At 38.1% G+C, this 19,874-nt stretch overlaps 1 protein-coding gene across 4 annotated transcripts in view; it reads left to right on the top strand.

Annotated features, from left to right (window-relative positions):
* KCNIP4 (potassium voltage-gated channel interacting protein 4) overlaps positions 1 to 19,874 on the top strand; it is a 450,983-nt gene that overhangs the window by 77,607 nt on the left and 353,502 nt on the right. The window contains exon 1 of one of the 4 annotated variants that reach the window (XM_054824805.1): positions 10,418 to 10,500. The exons of the other annotated variants lie outside the window; for them this stretch is intronic. The gene's annotated coding sequence lies outside the window, so the exon portion shown is untranslated. Of the gene's footprint in view, positions 1 to 10,417; positions 10,501 to 19,874 lie in introns of those variants that run through there. 4 annotated transcript variants of the gene reach the window in all.

Raw genomic sequence — 19,874 nt, 5'->3', positions numbered from 1 at the left:
ATATATTCTATGTCCATATATTTCAGAAAGGATGTGGTAAATCAGAAGGGTAAGAGAAAGGGCATATTGATTTTTCTTTTTCTTTTTTTTTTTTAATGGGACTGCTTCCATATGAGGAGAAATTAAAAAGTTTAGAACACTGCTTGGAAAACAAATGTCAAGATAGTGGACACTGGCATATAAATGGAACGAGGAAAGCAAATAGGGAAGATTATCCAGTCTTCCTCATGATAGACCAGTTAGGGAATACCTAATGAAAGTACTAAGTGCCAGACATAAATAGTTTTCCACATAATGCATAATTAAATAGGGGAGTTCACTTCTGCTAACCACTTTATTAATAGCTTCAAAAGCTATTAGACAAGTTCAAGTAAGAAAAATGCATTAAGTGTTATTGAAAACAGTGTTTTGATAAAGCCTCTGTTTACCCTTAAGCCATAGATTACTTCTCATGCAGCCTTCCAGCATCAGTTATGCTGTTTATTTGCCCTGATTTCTCTTTTGAAATCTTACACGGAAATTTTTTATCAAGTACATAATTACTGTCATTCTTAATACTTTCATCACAGATGTGCTTGCTCTTTCTCTCTTGCACATGAACTTTCGTTTGCGCTTTCTTTCTCTGTTTACTTATTGATTCATCCAGGTTCAAGAAAGGGGTCCCAGTTGAAGGTCTCAAGCCACACTCTTGAATAACTTGCAATTTCTTGGTCCCCTTCGTGTTGCCTATCTAGGTATGTTTGGAGATCTGCTCTCAGCTGAAGATCACAGTCCCAAAATATCATTATAGCATCTAGCCTTCCACAGATTTAGCTGCAGAGTTAAGTGTTGTGATTTTACCAGCATTTCCACAGATGGATGTCCATATTCATCAAGTCCTCAAAAGTCTGTCGTGTAGCTGGCAACTATGCGGCCTCAAATGGTATATTTTACATTTCTGCTGCCGTTGCCCTAAATTAGCACTTTCCGCTGTATTGGTGGTGATACGCTGGAATTACCACATACCCTGTAAGCTCTTGACACTCTCTGCCCTGAGGATACTTCTTGGCTTTGAGTTTTGCTTCCCCCAGCTTTATCCCCCCCCCCCCCCAAATCGCTAGAGGGAAAAGAAAATAGATCAAATGACAGACTCTGGCCACCATATGAAAGTTTCTAATTTTGATCATTTTACGGAGCAATAAAATACGAGTGCGACTATAGCTTGCTAGAAAGGAGACGAGTTCGAATACTCGGCTTTAAATTCCTTTTCACAGAGCCGAGCAAGTCGCCCGTGGCCAGCAGGTGGCAGCGCCCGCGGGCCCGCCCGGCACAGCCCCGGGCTGGAGCCACCTCGCCCAGCCTCTTCCCCTCCTGGCTCGCTCTTTTTTGTACGCCTTTTCTTTATTTTTCCATGAAAAAAAAATATTGCAAATATTAACTTTTTATCATAAGATTTCGGTGATTTAAGATATAAGATTTACAGAAGGCCCTTATGTTTTCAAATGATAATCAGAAGATGACACGTCGTGGTTTTTATTTTTTTTTAATGTGATGCCTGACTCTTCAGGCTCTACTGCAAGCGAAAAATGGAATATGAATTGCAATATGAAAAATGAAGTCTTTATTGCCACTCTCAAAATAACTAGGCCAGCTTATAACTGTTATTCATAATGACATTTTATTGCATGAACCTTGAAAATAATTTTAATTCCTTGATTATAAAGACTGTTAAGAGAAGATGCATTTTGTTATAGATGCATATAAACTAGCTAGCTTTTCACTGACCTTGAGCAAACCCTTGGCTGACACATGATTTTTAGTTCCCTTGAAATCCATTAGAAAAGTTAGATTACTCCCCATCCCCAACTTTAGCCTATCCATAAAATGAGCAATGAATACTGGCTCATTTGTGGATAGTACTAAATGAACCCAGTGCATCTCACAGATTTTTTTTTTTTTCTACCCACCCCTCTGAGTTCTTAAAATTTTATGAGAATATATGAAGGAAAGAGACGTTAGCTATCTGAACATTAAAAAAAAAAAAAAGCTACTATGAAGTGTAAATGCAGGGCTAGTAGTTTCTGGTAGTATAGTTCTCTGCTTGTTATGTTTTGCTGTGACTGCAGGATGATGCATCTAACTGCGTGCTATTTCCAGAGAGGAGTACTAATACTGACATACCACGATGTCTAGGTGATTTAACTATGGACAGCTTGTTCTGCAGCAATGCTAGGAGAAAATAAAAGTAAATGATTCTCATGTTATTTATCTAACAGAAAGAGGTAGCCATCCTAAATGCATACATGGTTAATTCAGAAGTGTTAAGCAGGTGCATAATGTGAAAACCTCAAGGCTTTTACGATAGAGGCTCATCTAAATATATATTGTAAATCCATATATGTACATTACGTGACATTATTCAAATTCTAGCACAACAGACTAGTAGACATAATCTTTATAGAATCCTAAAATGGTTTGGGTTGGAAGGGACCTTAAAGATCATCTAGTTCCAAACCCCTGCCGTGGGCAGGGACACCCTCCTCTAGACCAGGTTGCCCAAAGCCCCATCCAACCTGGCCTTGAACACTTCCAGGGAGGGGGCCTCCACAACCTCTCTGGGCAACCTGTTCCAGTACCTCACCACCCTCACAGTAAAGAATTTCTTCCTAACATCTAATCTAAAACTACTCTCAGTTTAAACCCATTACCCCTTGTCCTGTCACCACACTCCCTGATAAACAGTCCCTCACCAGCTTTCCTGTAGGCCCCTTCAGGTACTGGAAGGCTGCTCTAAGGTCTCCCTGGAGCCTTCTCTTCTCCAGACTGAACAATCCCAACTCTCTCAGCCTGTCTTCATAGGAGAGATGCTCCAGCCCATCTTCGTGGCCCTCCTCTGGACTCGCCCCAACAGCTCCATGTCTCTCCTGTACTGGGACCCCCAGAGCTGGACGCAGTACTCCAGGTGGGGTCTCACAAGAGCCGAGTAGAGGGGCAGGATCACCTCCCTCGACCTGCTGGTCACACCTCTTTTGATGCAGCCCAGGATACAGTTGGCTTTCTGGGCTGCAAGCGCACACTGCCGGCTCATGTTGAGCTTCTCATCAATCAATACCCCCAAGTCCTTCTCCTCAGGGCTGCTTTCAATCCATTCCTCGCCCAGCCTGTAGTTGTGCTTGGGATTGCCCTGACCCACGTGCAGGACCTTGCACTCGGCCTTGTTGAACTTCATGAGGTTCGCACGGGCCCACCTCTCCAGCCGGGTCCCTCTGGATGGCATCCCTTCCCTCCAGGATGTCAACCGCACCACACAGCTTGGTGTCGTTGGCAAACTTACTGAGGGTGCACTCGATCCCACTGTCCATGTCACTGACAAAGATGTTGAACAGTGCCGGTCCCAATACCAATCCCCGAGGAACTCCACTCGTCACTGATCTCTACCTGGACATCGAGCTGTTGACCACAACTCTTTGAGTGCGACCACCCAGCTAATTCCTTATCCAGCAAGCGGTCCATACATCAAGTCCATGACTCTCCAATTTAGAGACAAGGATGTTGTGCAGGATAGCGTCAAATGATTTGCATTATGCCATTTAAAAAGTAATTAACATTAAAAATATGTATTTGTAAACTTTAGGATTTTAGTCTTTGGAAATAATAGATCTGATGACATGTAGCTTAATTTTGGCTGCTCAGAATTGTAGAATTTTTGGAGTCCTATTAGCTGACCCTGGGAGAGCCAAGGTTAAAGCCAGCATTCATGGTTTCTATCCCTAGCTGCGCATAAAGAGGTAGTTTTTTGATCACTCAAAAAAGGGCTTTGAAAAACTTTATTTTTTGCCATTACTTGACTGCTTCATTTTCAAGTTTGAAGGTTATGTTTAATTTTTGCATGTGGTTTCCTGAACTTGCATGTGATTATTTAACTTCATATTGTAAAAATATTGATAGACGTGGGCACACTGTAACTGGATTACTACTTTTTCAAAGGCCAGCAGAGCTCTGTGTTAACAGTTTTTAAGTAGTGGACTTGCTTCGTTTAGCCTTTAGTCAAGTTTCTGGAGGTTTTTCAGAAAGCTTCCTGCTTATTGAGTTTGCACAGACTCCACGCATCATAGTGGAACGCTTTCTCAGTTTGCTTCTTTTGGGATTTTGATTACTTTCATTTAGTGTTTGCTCAAGACGATGTTAAATATTGTTGGGTTGGTTTGATAATTATTTTATTCAAGCAGCTTTTGGAAAACTGGAATCTTCAAGAACTAGGAAATGGAATTTTTGAAGAACAGTCAGTTATTCATGAAGTGACTGTATTGAGCCGAAGAAATGGTATGTTTTGAGTAACTGGGCATTAAAGTGCCATGCTTCTTTAAAGAATGTACAGGAGCAGCTGGTAGAGATTGAGAAGCTTTGCTGGTTTCTAAAGGTTGTCATTTAAATGTAACTTAGAAAGTTAGCTTGTGTCTTTTTGGTGACTGTATGACCAATGCATCATCCTGTGGAGGCAATAAGATCCTCCTTCCTAGCCCTGCCAGAGTACTTGCATCCAGCTTTGAAGGCAGTAAATCTCATCTTGATTGATTTTTTTTTTTTTTTCCCCTTTTCCCCCCTCCCCCAATCTGTATTTCTGAAGTGCAGTCAAATTAACCCCCAGATCTTCCCTGGCAGTAGCAAGCAGAACCAGAGAGATTCTGACAGTGGCCACATGTGTTGTCCTGGCGGCTGCTAGCCTTCCTTCTTTTTCTGATATAATTGAAGGCTGTCCTCTATTTCATAATCTTTTTCATGGGTATGTCCACTAAGGATAAAATTCTTTCATATGCTTTGCTGTAAAAAGCACAAAGTTTTCTATCTTCACTTGTCACAATTCAGTGTAGGATAGGTCAATCACCTGTTTCCTATTAGGATGGAGAAACTGAGGCAAGAACCAAACCTATGGAAATAATAGTCATTGTTTATGAAGTGCTTTGCTATGTTTTAATGGTACAGAAGAGTAGAAAGGTTCACCTCCACTTTAATTGCTTATCTAGCTTTAGCATAATTGGAGTATGGGAAATGGCATTAAATGTACTGAATGTACTTGTGCCAAAACAGTTCTCTGAAAAAACATGCGATTTTGAGTCAGAAAAATATAACTAAATGCTACTTGAAGGTGATATGATAAGATTAGACTACCCAGGTTGCTCATTTTATGTTAAACTGAATGATGCTGGGAAAGGTATTCCAAAGTAAAATTGGTATAAATCCCTCTCCCTACCCCTTCCTTGAGAAACGCAGCACAGGAGAGGAGCTGTCAGATTTTATTGATTTCAGTGAGCTTTGTCTGGTTTAGTATTCAAACCACTCAGAAGTCTCATTATCTGTTAAATGTTCTCTAACTGCTGCCTGTCATAATACTGAAAATGGGAAGCAAGTGCTTGAAGGAGAATGGGAGGGGCAGAAAAAAAAGAGCTGCTCAGCACCACCTAAACTTGCTTTCAGCTCCTTTTGGCCTTTGCGTAGAATTTTAATTTAGACCTTTATAAACTAGAAGCTTGCTTGGTAGACTGAGCTTAGTCTCAGCTTCTGCTAGGTGACTTGAATTATGTAAAACAAAACAAGATCCTATCAACATAAGACTGTAGTTTTAAAAATGAACTACTGAATTCTGGTAAATCTAGGATTGTCTGTATATTTTTTTATTTTGTTGTTTTAAATTGCAAAAGCTTACCTAAATTAAAAACAAACTATGAATTCTTAAGGATTAAAGTATACAGAGGCATATAGAAACTTCTCTTTATCTTTCTTTTAAGGTCTGATTCATAATATTTTAGTACATGGCACTGGCAATTCTGGAATTTATCCAGTAAGCAGATATTCAAAACAGAACTGTTATCTAGGGAGATTACTCACCCTCTCCCATTCAGTCTTAAACTTCATTATTGAATCTTTCCTTCTTATCTCTCTTGCTTTTCCTTCACCGTTTTAGAAAGGATGCTAGAAGCAGAAAGACAGGCAGACAGGCGCAGAGCACAGAATTCCACCTGGGAACAAAAGAACTGAGAAGAAGAATCAGACTAGAGCTTTGTGTATTTGCAAGTCTTTTTGTAAAAAAAAAAAAAAAAAAAAAAAGTTTTTTGATCATTTATACCTTACATAATTTAACCAAAACATCAGATTCTTCTATTGACTAACACATTGATGTATGTTCAAGTTAAATTCAGGCTGTGCTTCCATACCCTGTATTTTTTATCTGGACTCTGTGCTAGCACAGCTGTTTACAGAGCTGTGCTAGAATGAATATAGTGGAAGCTATTTTGTAATATACTGGACTCCATTCCTCCCTGCTTATGCATTCAGGGACTAACGTTAGTTCTTTAGATGTCACATTGCAGTGAAAATGTGCTCAACTGTGTATAAATGATGCATTTTAAGTTTTTGCATTAGAAAATTACCCTGGTATAGGTCATGCAGTGCAGTTTCATGTGTCATAACGGCATCATGACTTCATTGCTGTGCATAGTGCCTCAATGTCAAATGCTAGAGTTCAGAAAAAATACAATTATTATTCAGGTGCCAGAATAACACTGTCCTTCCCGGTCTGCCAACTTCTGCGGCATAAACAACAGCTGTTGCTCAACGCTGTAGATAACTGTCTGGGGCACAAGCAGTTGCTTTTGTACCCAGGTTTATGTGGTCAGGGCAGCGGAGATGTTGAGGAGAGCATCACTGGTGAAAGCTTTCTGCTGTCTAGTCGCTGCAGTGGGGCTCAAGAAAAGTGCTGGCATTGCATCTCTTCTCCAGAGACTGTGCGCATCGCTGGTGCGGCTCCCCGAGCGAATAACCTGCCCAGGCTGTGCGACCTCTTAGATGCCTCTGAACAGAGTCTTCCCCAAAGGGAAAAGAGCTCAAGCACAGTGCTGAATCTCAGAAGCGTTTCTGGTTGCATGATACACTGTCCTCTAAGAAAAAGTGATATTGCCCATTGAACGTTTTCAGCCAAATAAATATCATTCAATTAAGCTGTGTTTTGATTTGCTGTTTGAAAATACATTGCCAGCTTTTGCTGACCAGATCCAGAAGTTGAGCTCTTCCTCTAAAGGCCTTGGCTGTTCTCCCAGAGATCATTCAGAAACGCTAATACAGTTTAGTGAATTTTTAAATGGCCACGGTGGCAGACTGGAAATGCATACTTGAAATTGTTTCATTCATGTCAGTAAACAGGATCCTCTGAAACTGTGCCTTAAGAAAAATTAAAAATTTTTGTTATGTCGTTCCACACCAGTGTTCTAATGCTTTATATCAGCCAACATTAAATGGTTCCTTAAAATAGTTATTCACATATCAAAAAGAGAACATCTTTGTTAAAACCTCTCCTTTATATTTCCAAAGGAAAATGTAATGTCTCAAAACATAGTCCAGGGTGATAAATTTATGCTTCACTTATTTTGGAAATAATTAATACTTTAACTTACCAATACATTGCCCAAGGCTTATAATAATAAATTGCAGAAATACTCCTAAAACACGACTGTCATCTGAGAGTTCCATTGTCTCAACAAACTGGGCGTATTTCTCAGATAGTATCTTATTTAGTTCTGGTTTTGAAGCCATTAAGCATTTCCTTGCAGCTTCAAGTAAAATCCTAAAAATCTAGCAAAAAACTAATCTAGTTTAATAATCCAACCATGAAATAACAGAAAAGGCTCATTACTGCTATCTAATAATAAAGGGAATCTAATGTTAACTTCTGAAATGCTGATTGTAGAGTTTCAAGTTCTACTAAAATTTTAAAAAAATAAACACACCTAGTCTGTGTTCAGAGTATCACTGAAATGTTTTTATGTTTTAGTGACACCTGAAATTTTCTTACCTGGGTGTGTCGTCATTCCCCCCCCCCCCCCCCAAAAAAAAAAAAAACAACGGTTGCGTTATGTGAGCAATAGGGAAATGTAATTGTATCCATATGATATATATGTATCCTGTAAGATACACCAATATGGAGCTGAGTTACAGCAGTTTCTCCAGCTTTGTCCTGTAGGGGCCATTGTATATAGTATTATAAATATGTTTAATGTTCATCTGTTGTTTGTGAATTTAAGTGTCTGTTCCTAATGGCACAGCTCGTAAATCTACAGTACCACGATTCCTAAATCTGTGCCAAAAAACATTGAATTCATTTATGGTGGTGGAGTTACGTGTCCTGTTTTATGGCTCCCTGCACAGAGGAAGGGTTGTCCTGTCCTTAAAGTCTTTAGAAGCCTTTTTAACTGCGTCTCTGACCAGTGGGATGTAGCGGAGAGAAACAGTTCATTTAGATTTGGATGCCACAGCTCACTTGAATTCTTGCCCATCCCCAAACAGGTAGTAGCAAAGTACAAGTCTCAAGTCTCTTCAGTATATGAAGTGCCCTTTTCTGCATACAAAACCTGTAATGAGCCACTTTTTTTAGGATGCTGTAGTATCCTTGGGGTTAAGTTGCCTGGGAAATGATGTGTGGAAGCAGATCTCCTATACAAGCTGTAGTAGCTGCAGTACTGATTGCAATAGTGGAGGCACGCATAAGGATTGTGCATAACTGGGGGTGCATGTGTGGAAGGGGTGAGCAAATGGGTAAAATCTGAAGCTTCTTTAAAAAGGCGAGAAAACCATGTATCTGCTATAGGGGAAATTATTTAGGAAAGTCCTTGGGTTTTATCTTCTCTGAGCTGGGGTGTGATAGTGTCCTACCCTCACGCTGGGTGGCTGTCAGGGAAATATAATGGGCTGTTGACTCATTTCCCAAAGGAAGCGGTAAAAGCCAGGTTATTTGCAAGGCTTAAAATTAGACTTGACAAAACCCTTGGCAAGGTACTGAGAAATTATGTTGCATTTGCAGGGGGATGAAAGTATGCCAGCTTGTGCTTCCCAGTGTTTCTCCCTCTGCAGAAGCATCCTGCAAACCCAGATTTACAGCCGTCCAAAACGGCCATGTGGCAACAGTGAATCCTGTCATAGCGTAGCTGTTACACAACACGCCGAGCTGAGAGCCCTGTGAAGGAATTCACGCTAACGCTGCAACGCGTCTGCTTCGCTCATCTGTGGAGAGTGCCACTGGAAGCCAGAATCTTGCACCCTGGCAGCTCCGGGCGGCCGGAGGATGGTGGGTGTGATGGGAACTGTAGTGAATCCTGGCATCCCCCGAGTCCTGGGGAGGTGCTGAGCTGCTTGTGGGAAACCTGCACGCTGCCTGGAAGCACAGCCCTGGAAAGGTGCAGAAGTTTGCAGGGCGAGCTTCTAGACAGCTGGTGAAACAAGCAGTAGTTTAGATTTCCATCTAAAGGAGTATATTGTTCCACAAGATGGCTGAGTTTGAATGAACGGGAATTTTCTGATTGGAAAAATGTTTCACAGTTTAAAAAAAAAAGGTTAAAAAGGTTAAAAAAAAAAAAACCCAAAAGTGTTGTTACTAATCTACTAGACCCATATTTTAATTGAATCCTTTGGGACCTGAACAAGCATGGAAGATAAATTTAAGATGCATGCAAAAAAGTTTCAGTTTAATGAATATCCTAGAATTCAAGGTAAAATCCTTCTGATTATCAATCTTAAGTCTTCCATAGAAATTTTTTTTTTTTATTAGAGGATAAATGAAATCTATTTTATGAGCATCAGCTAGAATATTAAACCTATGCAGAAAAATTCAGTGTTGCTAAAGTAGTAATCCACCAAATTCTGGACGAGAAAATGAGATGGGTTTCCAGAATCCGATTTGCAAGTGTGCTAGGGTCTGTAGACCTAGACAGATTGGGGAGGATTTGGGGTTTGTTTACTCTTTTGCTTGCTGCTTTTTTTTCATTTAAAGAAAGATTATGGGTAGGATAATGGCTAGTTAAATGGACTTTGTGGTATCCGTCACCACTGATTATCAGGTGGCTTTTTAAATTTTCATATTTGCTTTCTGAAATGTGCTTGTCTATTTGCGTACGAATTGAGTGTAGAATAGTTCTATGCGTAGGTAACTTCAGAGGTTTTCTTAATCAGTGACAATTTTAGAGGAAGTTCTGCAGGAAATAATCCCACCAGTTACCTTAACAAAAGAGATTTTTACTTTTTGCTCTTTCTGTATATTGTATCGGTTTTGTTTTGGTTTTGGGATTTTTTGTTAGGGTTAATCAAAACTGGCAATCTTTGATGTTATTACAATAACATTAGATGAAATCAACACAACCTCCGTGCAAAACTAGTGAATCTTCACTACTTTTAAAGTAAAAATTAGATCTCAGACACTGTCTGAAGTAAGGCTGATGTTTTAAAATGCAACTTGTTTTTTCTGTTTTGTTTGCCTTCCTATTACTTTAATAGCTGAAACGATCAACTCAGTTCCAAGAATATATTTAGCTGTCTGATTTAATCTAATTTTCTCATGGAGCATGCACTGGAATAAAAAAGCAAATCAATAGCACTCTTGGATATCTTCAAGATGGTTTCAGTTCCCGCTCCCCTGTGTCAGCCTCCTTCTCCTTTTATAAGACAATAAGCAAAGACGGTGAACGTGGGTATGTAAAGGTCAGTATTCCATGCCTTTTAAATGTATGAGGAAATTGTTGTTCTTAGGATATTATTATCTCTGTGGTCTAGTTTGTTTGTGCAATATACTGCTAATGAATCCTTGGTTTAACTGGAAAACGCATCCCACTATTACAGAACTGATGTCTTGGCAGACTGTTTTTTCGGGTGCATCTCAGACTTGTGCTGCTGTCTCTATCGGTTTGTTGTCCTGTTGGGCTGTAGCGTCAGGTGCTCATAAACAGACTTCATGGTCCTAATTTTCTTGTCTTTTGATATCTACCTTAGTCCTTCTCAGAGCAGTTGGTAGGTTTTGTTTACTTCTCGGCCGGCTCCATGAGAAGCTGTTGTTTAAAGCTGACAGGCCACATGCGTTTGTCTGTCTTCTGTGCTCGATTTGATTATTTTTGTTTATATTGTACTATGCTCTATGGTTTATCTCTGAATCTGTCATCTGGATCTCAGCTTCTAGCAAATTCTACAAATTTCTTCAGATTTTTAAAAAGTGCATTTCTAGAGCGTAAAAGCATCACTCTCTTCCAGCATTGCTTTCTTTGGGATGCTTTTAAAGCAAACGCAGTCCCCATTTTCCATATGCAGGCAGAGACACGCTCCTGTCGCGTTCTCTCCAGAGGCACAGCCCTGACGATAGCTGTTTCAGCCATTGACCATCGCTTTGCAAGGTATCCCCCAGAGCGGTTTGTGTGCTGGTGTCGTGTGAAAATAAAGTGATGTTATTAAACTGTTGAAGTGATGACCAAAAGCTTATTGTTCTAGTAGAAGCTGAGGTTTGCAGAACGCTGACACTGTTGCCACTGGTCATACCCTGGACCAACAGACTTCTTACCTGCTCAGCTGCCATAGATTCTGTTGTCCAGAACCGATGCTTATGATACCATCACATGCAGGACAGGAGATTTGATGCTGATATGTGTTGAATTTATCTGGAACCACAGTAAAATCTGTAAGGGATGTTTATGTGTAATCATCCGTGGGATTCGGGTTTAATTTAAAGCACGTTGTAACTAAAAAGAAGGAGAAGGAAGGAGCAATGAGTTTAAAGTATTGAATAGAATGAATTGACATGTAAACCAATGTTATGTTGTCTTTAGAAAACAGGAATAAATGTCTAGGGATGTAGCCTATTTAGAAAAGGCGCAAAAAATGTTCAGGTTTTTCTGCATTCTTTATCCCTTGAATACTATACGGTAAGTTTAACAACTAAAGGTATTTGCTACCGGAAGAAATTCTGTATGTATTATGTTGTAAAAAGCAGAGATTGCTGTGAGTGTAGATGTATCATGTCATCTTTGTGTTCCTGATGTGTAAGATTACTAATTGCCTGTAAAATTTAAAACTAGTGGTCCTTCTGGAAGGACCTAAGACATGTTAGGGGATGATTAATACTTACAACATCCCTGTGAGACAAGGTTGAATTTATAGATAAATTTCAGTAGGATATATGCTTTGACTCGTGTAGTAAGGAAGCGGCCATTGGAGATGCTATGCTTTTTCTCCATCAACATGTTTGCTGTGTCCACCCTGGGTAAGGCGTCACAGCCACCTTGTCAGTTCACTAACAAAACATGACAAACTAGCACCAGTGAGACTTGTTTGGCCGTCATTTTACAAATGTCGTAGTAACACACAACTCTTCAGTCCCTTGTCCCCCGTGTTGTCTCTGGCTCATCCAATTCACCCCTTCAACCCAAACATGCAGACAGCTCCTGCAAAACTGAAACCTCTGCGTCCTTCAGCTTAGCAAACCCATTGCACGCACTGTGCACAATTATTTGCACGTATATGCTTTTTTGATAGAATTGAAAATAACTTTTGAACAAGAAGTCTCTCCCAAGCTTTTTCCTAATCTTGGCAGAAACCTTTATCTTTAGGTATGAATATGACTAAAATATGCAAACATATTTAGCATTGCAGATTTTAATATTAAATGCCTGTTTCTGAAAGCAGCCATTTCTTTGTCTAATGTTTTGCCAATACCTTTTTAACAATACAATATTTCCCCTTACAAAGTCTATTTATTTCTAAATTAGAATGCTAGCAGTGACACGTAAGCAAATACAGATTCTTTATAGCTCACTAAATTTACTCTTCAGAATTTACTATTAAGTGTATAGTTCTTTTTTAAGACTGATTATCACTCCGCTACAGTTTCTCCTGACTCCTGAGGACCACTGATAATTTTTTATTTGTATTCTAATACTGAGAAATGCCAGGAAAAAAAATCCATAAATAAACATCATACTTGTGAGTCAAGATTAGGCTTTGTTAAAATTATTTTGATTTTACTTAATGCTTTTTCTCCCACATTTGCTTCTGAAAAGGAATGGCATATGCAGGGTACCTTGAGTTTATGTAATTAAGAGTTAAACTTTTATGTTTTAACACTCTTTATTTTCAATGCTTTTATCTTATAAGCTTTTGCAAAAGAAAAACTGTATTTTATACTTATTTTACTGTGAAAGTTTTTTCAAGTCTTCTTGAAAACTAAACATGACTTTTTTTAGATATTCAGCTTATTTTCACCAATAAACTGTCAGAGTAAATTACGCTCTCCTTGCAAATATGGTCACTTCCTCAGATTCAGGACTCTGGGGTTTTTTTCTGTTTGCTTAAGAATATGCTTGAGTGTGAACATTCGAGGACCCTCAATGGAAATAAAGGTCACAAGAAACTGATCTCTTAATTATTGTTTGCATTAATAACCAAACAGAAATTAGTAGGAAAAAAAGACAAGAGATGACATGCTGTGCAGCACTTAGCTTTCCATGTGCCGCTTGGGCAATTAGTTGATGTTGTTCCCTGTTATCACTTCATCGACATCCAAATTGCAACACGTAATTTAGGGTGGAAAGGATGTTTAGTGGTCATCTCCTCTAACTGCCTGCTCAAAGCTCTTCCTAGCCCTGCTCTGCTCCCTTCCTGGTGAGGGATCATTGCTGAGCTCAACCTGCCCAGGTGATCCCTGTGGTGGGGTAAAATTGCTGAGGGGATTTTGCACTCTCATAGCTTCTCTTTTTTCAAAAGAGTTGGTAGCAAAGAGGACAGGGATGGAGGAAAAAGGAAGTCCTGCGATGCCCATGATGTATTGTCATCTTCTAGTCCTGAGCTTTTAGTCCTATAGAGGCATCTACATATAGAATATGTTGCACACTTATAGCTTTTATTTTTAACCTGTCAGAAAGAAATTAGGTGAAGCATGGGATCTTGAGAACTCAAAGATAAATTTAAACTGCTTCTGTGCAGTGCATATCTTTGCTGTGGACAGATATGCAATGCCTCAATAAGCAGGCACAGTTATTAAAAGAATTATTTGTTATGAGTATTTTTATGTGTCTCTCTGCGTGTATATACATAGAGAGAACTGTATACAAATACATCTACTTACACTGGAAAAAATATTTGTCAAAGTATGAGGGAACACCCAATACATAGTATTAGTGCAAGGTACAGTGTTCACCTTTCAAAAAAAATATTTTTATACAGTACTTACACTGGGAAACATTCTGGCAGATACTATAAGTTGTATAAAAACTGTCTGTTTTTCATCAGCTACTGTAGTTGTCAGTGTGCGTTTAATGGAATTATTTTTTCCGATGGCAATGCAGCCTTACCTTTAAAAGTAGAATCCGAGTGACAAATTGCAGACAATTGGGGGTACTAGATCACTAGGATTCCTTATCTAAATTGTTTGCATGTCAGATTTCCTTTGTAGCACTGAATAATTTGGATAAATGACCCTTCAATTGGTAATTGAATTTCCTTAACAACAGTTGGGTGATGGTACATAGAAAGTAATAAAAGCCTTTAGCAGTGCCCTTTCCTGGAGCTTGTCACAGTCTCTACCTCTGATAGTGGATGACACTTATTACTCAAGTCATATTTCCTTAAAAGCTGTAGCTTTGCTGAGATTGTGTCTAAAATTATACTTTCTCCTTTAAGTGAATTGTACAGTGGTGAAATCAAACTGATTTTTTGTCAATAGTAGAAAATATTACAGGCAACTAATTTTCCTCAAAATATATTCTCAAAAACTAAGATTGCTGTTAGAACTTTAGTTTCCTAATATTTATATACTGAGAGATCAATTAATTCATTGTAATGTAATTTACCTTTACTGGCATAAGGGAAGGTAATTTTGGATTATTTGTGTGACAGCTACACAAATTCTATAGCTATGCATATGTTCTCTGAAGCTCATATGGGACCAGAATCACATCTGGCAATACTGGGATTTTTGCTGACCTAAGAGTTTGAGATTTGGCCTTTAAAATGCAAGTATGGTGTAATATAGAAACATACAAATAGAGAATAATAAATAGTAATTTATAGCGAATGCATTTCTTTAATGAAATCACTATTCCCTGATTCTCTCTGACTGGTACAGCTAGACGACTTTAAAATCTAACCTTTAAAATAGTCTGGTCATACCTGTGTGTCGCAGAAGAAAAACACTTACAGAACACACACCACCCAAAGAAGCCAAATCTTCCAAAATGTCATCCATATTGTTTGAACTCTTGATCTTTTGGCTTACTAAAAGCTTACTAGTAGTTAAGTAAAATCTTTTAAACTCTCATAGGCACAAATTTTGAGAGGCATAAAACTTCAGTCTGAAACATTCTCAAAATACTTCTCAAGTTCTCTTTTCTTTGTAAGCTGAGACAATAGCAATGCCCTGAGATGTAACTGTTTTTATTCCTCATCGTTCTTCCACATATATCTTGTTTTGGATTGGAATCTATCTGTAGTTCCCTCTTTCTAGAACACAGGAGTGTTTCTGTGGCTTTACTGAGGGTTTTCTACCTTGGCTTTATCTGGTTTCTATAAAATGTCTTGTAATGCTTGTTAAAAATGATTTATAGGTCAAATACCTGTAATAATTGGCACAGGTAATGGCATGACAACGATTTGGGAATACTGGCTGCTTGGTGGTCTGGGATAACAAAGGTCTTATGCTTTCACAATACCATACGCATGACCTCATTTTATCACACGAGGTATGTAAATTCACTCAGTCTTATGTACTTATTTGCTCTCTCTTAATAAGTACAATTTGTCTGTTTTGACTCTCCAAGACTATAAATTCTTCAGACTGGGTAATTCTCTCCCTGTTTTTATGGCTGAAAAATACATAGTGCACTAGAATACCTCCAGAAAATCTAATTTATTAATTAAAAAAGCTGCCAAAGGTGCTCAGCTCCTTGCCGTCTGTAACCTGAAACGTACTGTTTCATCTCCCCCAGTAATAAACAGGGCTAAATCCTCATTGTAGTTGGCACTAGCGAGACTTTCCACATTGTTTTGACTATATTGGAAAATCGATTCAGATATGAGTAAGCCACTCCATCTTGAATAAAAATACAATAAAATAAACGTATTAGATATATTAGTGTCCTCATGTATCTTTGTCTTCAGTGCCTGAGTTCTGTATGTTTTTTCATTTCTGTGAGATTTATTAGGAGCCATTATACTTGCAAAGTACTTAGTGGATTTTTGATTGCTACAAAGAAAATAATTGTGCTAGATAAGAGAAATCAAAGCCTTCCTAATACATGAAAGTACCTAGAATACTTTCAGATTTATGATTGCAAAACTCAAAAAATGCTGTTTATCAAAACAAAAGTACAATAAATCTTATAAAATTTAAGGACATTTCCTCAATTTCTGAAATTCAAGTCTTAGCAAGCAAATATTATCTAAATAAAAATAGTGAGAACTGACATTTCTTTGGGGGCAGTGTAATTTTGATATTGTTGCCAAATAAAGGATATCATTACTAAGAAGACTTGTGATATTTATTGCTGTTTTAATTAGATGATGTCAAAGCCTAGGTTGATTGAAAATAGTGTTACTTTCTGAGCTGTACTAAAGACTGCTATGAATAATCATTCACTAGAGGTTTTTGACAAAGGCTTTTATAATATATCACTTTTTCAATTTAATTTGTTTTAATAAGGTAATTCTATACTTGGGGAACAACTGATTGTACCTGCTTCTGAATGTGTGAAGATGTAGCAATTTCCCTAGAAATGTCATTGCTGGAAACAGTGTTCTTGGGATTGGCATTAAAATGTCAGTGCACCAACTGTTCAGAAAGCTGCTGAGTTTCATGATACAAATATTGCTATCTTCCAAGTCAATTAAATAAGCCAAATATGTTCTTTTCATCCCCATTGGCTTCTAAGCTTCACCAGGAATAGTTAGATAAATGTGACTCCCATTTTTAGTAATTCGTGTATTTATCTTGTTAGTCTCTAGGATACTGTTCATCAAAGCTTTCAAAATCACTGCTCTGTATTCAACTCTTAAACCCTTATATAAATACCTACAAGTGCACAAAAGCATTTGCTTGACTTTCCCTCCCTTTCAAAAAAAAAAAAAAAGCTGAACATTTGAAATTTCCGATTGTTTTCAAAGGAGGTATGTCCATATATGCACAGATGGTGTTTTTAGGAGCCTGATTTTTCTGCCCAAACTTCTAACGAGTGCAGTCTTGCACGGAAAGTAGCTCTGTTTTTTCTGCAATTATTTTTTTGGAAAAAAAAGCAAGTGCAGTATGATACTGCTAACAATGGCAAGACTGGGCTCTGGTTTTAAAATAAGAGTAATTTCCCTATTCTTTCTTGAAAACATAACCTGTCCCGTTAGTACTTAATGTTCACTTGCCTGGGACCAACAGGTGCAGCAAACACCTTGGAGCTCCAATCCCAGTTCGTCAATGGTACGGGGATATCAATAAACTTTTGTCACAGGAATTGGAGTGAATGAAGTAGAATTTTTGGACGTTATCATCAGATGATCCATCTGGTTTCCAAGGCTTGGGAGTCTGCATGCAACTCTGCAATTCCCTCTAAATCAAAACTTCAGATGCTGCCCTGGCTTCCAGGGTTTGAACCCTTTATTGAATTTAGCGTTTTAAAGGGCAGTTTTATTCTGGAGGTGTATGCTAGTGATACGTATGAATGGCAACACTTATAAACCCTCTCAATCAGTTCTGAGGCTTTTGTGAAATCACATAATATCTTTGCTTCACAAAATCATTAGTCACAGGTTTACATAGGACAGCACTGAATTTCAGCAGAAGAAACCCAAGCTTTTTAACTTGAACTCTCTTTTTTTCACTCCTTTTAGTTGTCTTCAATTTAATTGATTTGTGAATTAATTTCCTCCCACTTAAATTGTAGTACTATCTTAAGCTTTTTATGTGTTCTCTAGCTGTGCTTTGGTATCAAACTTTGAAACACTGAACAGATAAGAGAATATAATTCATGCACTGATATCTTTTTTTAACCCAAGTTTTTAATACATTTTAGGTGTTGCTTTTTGTCTTGGTAGGAGTTAACCTATAAATAAATGCAAATACAAATCTTCGCTCTCTATTTTTGCTTCACTGCTCATTCCAGTGGTTTTCTTTGAAGCAGCACTCATAAATATTCTGTAATAGATGAAAATATCCTTGAAGAGCAAATGCATTCTTAAAGTGTTGTAAATGTCAAAGGAAGGAGGAAGGTAAAAATTATCTCTGAATTTCATGTTTCTACCAGAAAATTCCCCAGAGGGAAAGAAGCTTGCAAAATGCACTGATAATGCATAGATACCTATACTGACTCAAGAACTGATCTTTAAGATCCGATGCATGTTGAGGTTTGTGGAAGGTTGTATCTGATTTAAGGTACTTAGTTTCTCCTTGTACTAATAAATTCCTGTATAGCTATGAAGAAACTGAAACTCCATTTCTGTGTGAGCTTCCCATTCCAGCCTTGTCTTGAGTTTTACATGAACGTGGCTTTTGATCATTCTCTGTCCCAATGAAGCCTACAAACATACCCTTCTGCTTCCTCCATCCATATGCTGAAGGGATCTACACAGATGTTGTAGATATAGGAATATACAAGGAGGATAATCTGCTAATTGTGCCCATGTTCTTAAGTACAGGACATTGTTCTAGCTACTCTACAACTTGTTTGTATTCTTTAGTGTTTTATACAAATTGATCAAAGCAGATTATCAAATTACTAACATTTTTGGTCACTACCAAAAACCCTGTACATGTATCAGAGTAATAGACTGCATCAGGATATTTGTATCTGCGAATAAAATGTTCTGGAAGGGCTTTGAATATTTGTTGTGCAGGGGCGGTGAAATGGTGGGACCTGAAGAGCAGTGAGGCTCAGTATGCTGGAGAGAGGTCAGAGAAGCTGTGGAAAGTCTGCAATGCTCAAGAAAGGCTGGAGTACTGGATTAAATTGGTGATAAGTGGAAATCTGGATGAGTAGACAGAATGAATCAGGTTGCCAGATGTTTCTTACAGTAAGTTTATTCTGTGTTACATTACAGAGGTAGAAAGGAATATCAAACTCATCATTCCACCTGATTTTTATATCTTCAATGTGTAGCTAGGAACATAAGGAAATTGTAGAGGGGATTTTTATATCGGAATATGGTACTCTGTCAAATGTTTCTCAATAACCTGTTGATACTGATTTTTACTTACAGTTACAAAAAAAGAATACTTTGATAGGTTATCAGTATAAGGGTTTTTCACATCCCATAGCAGTTCTGGGGAACAATAAAATCAAGAACAGGTAGCAAGTCCCTGAGACTTTACCAAACGGGAATTTTGCTTTCAGCTGTTAAATGTTTCACTTTAATCTGGAATTAACTACATAGTTTAATACTCAGGATGTCTCTCTTGACATAATTTCATTTTCTGGCTTTATGTACTTCCACTAAATTATGGGAATATTTGCACTATAAAACACACAAACGTAAAAGAACAAGGCTAAATACTGAAGGCATCTGTTGTTCTCAGTAGGAATAGGATCCTGAGGGAATAGAATGATCTAATTGAGCTAATATAAATTGTGAACTATGACAGATTCATTTAAAAGAAATCTGAAAAGGGATTCTAACTTAAAATGCTCAGGAAAAAAAGTCTTGGACCTGCAATGTTAAACTGATTGTTACATGAATATTTATCTCATCTTCTCTTTACATCATCTGTTTCTTGTAACACTGTGTTTGGAGACTTGGCTTAGGAGTCTGCGTCCAACATGTCTTCACTCGTCATCTTCTGCCTACTCCTCGGTTTCCTCCCTTGTGTTCATCACAGGCTGGAATGCAATTTCACAAAGTTTACACATCAATGTTCTTGCTTAGTTTTCAATTTTGGAGATACATATAAGATTTGCTAGACCTCTGTGCATTTAAATAAAATTGTCTTTATTGCAGTTTAGAAAAATGAAGCTAAAGTACGAATGCTTTGAATAGCATAAGTGTCTTTCCTTCTCCGCAGGCTAGACTGAATAAGATAAAGCACCGTAAGATGAAGTCATTCCTTTCAAAGCAATCTT

Source organism: Grus americana, chromosome 4 (genome assembly GCF_028858705.1).
Source record: "Grus americana isolate bGruAme1 chromosome 4, bGruAme1.mat, whole genome shotgun sequence".
Taxonomy (NCBI): Eukaryota; Metazoa; Chordata; class Aves; order Gruiformes; family Gruidae; genus Grus; species Grus americana.
This window is presented reverse-complemented; position numbering and strand designations above follow the sequence as displayed.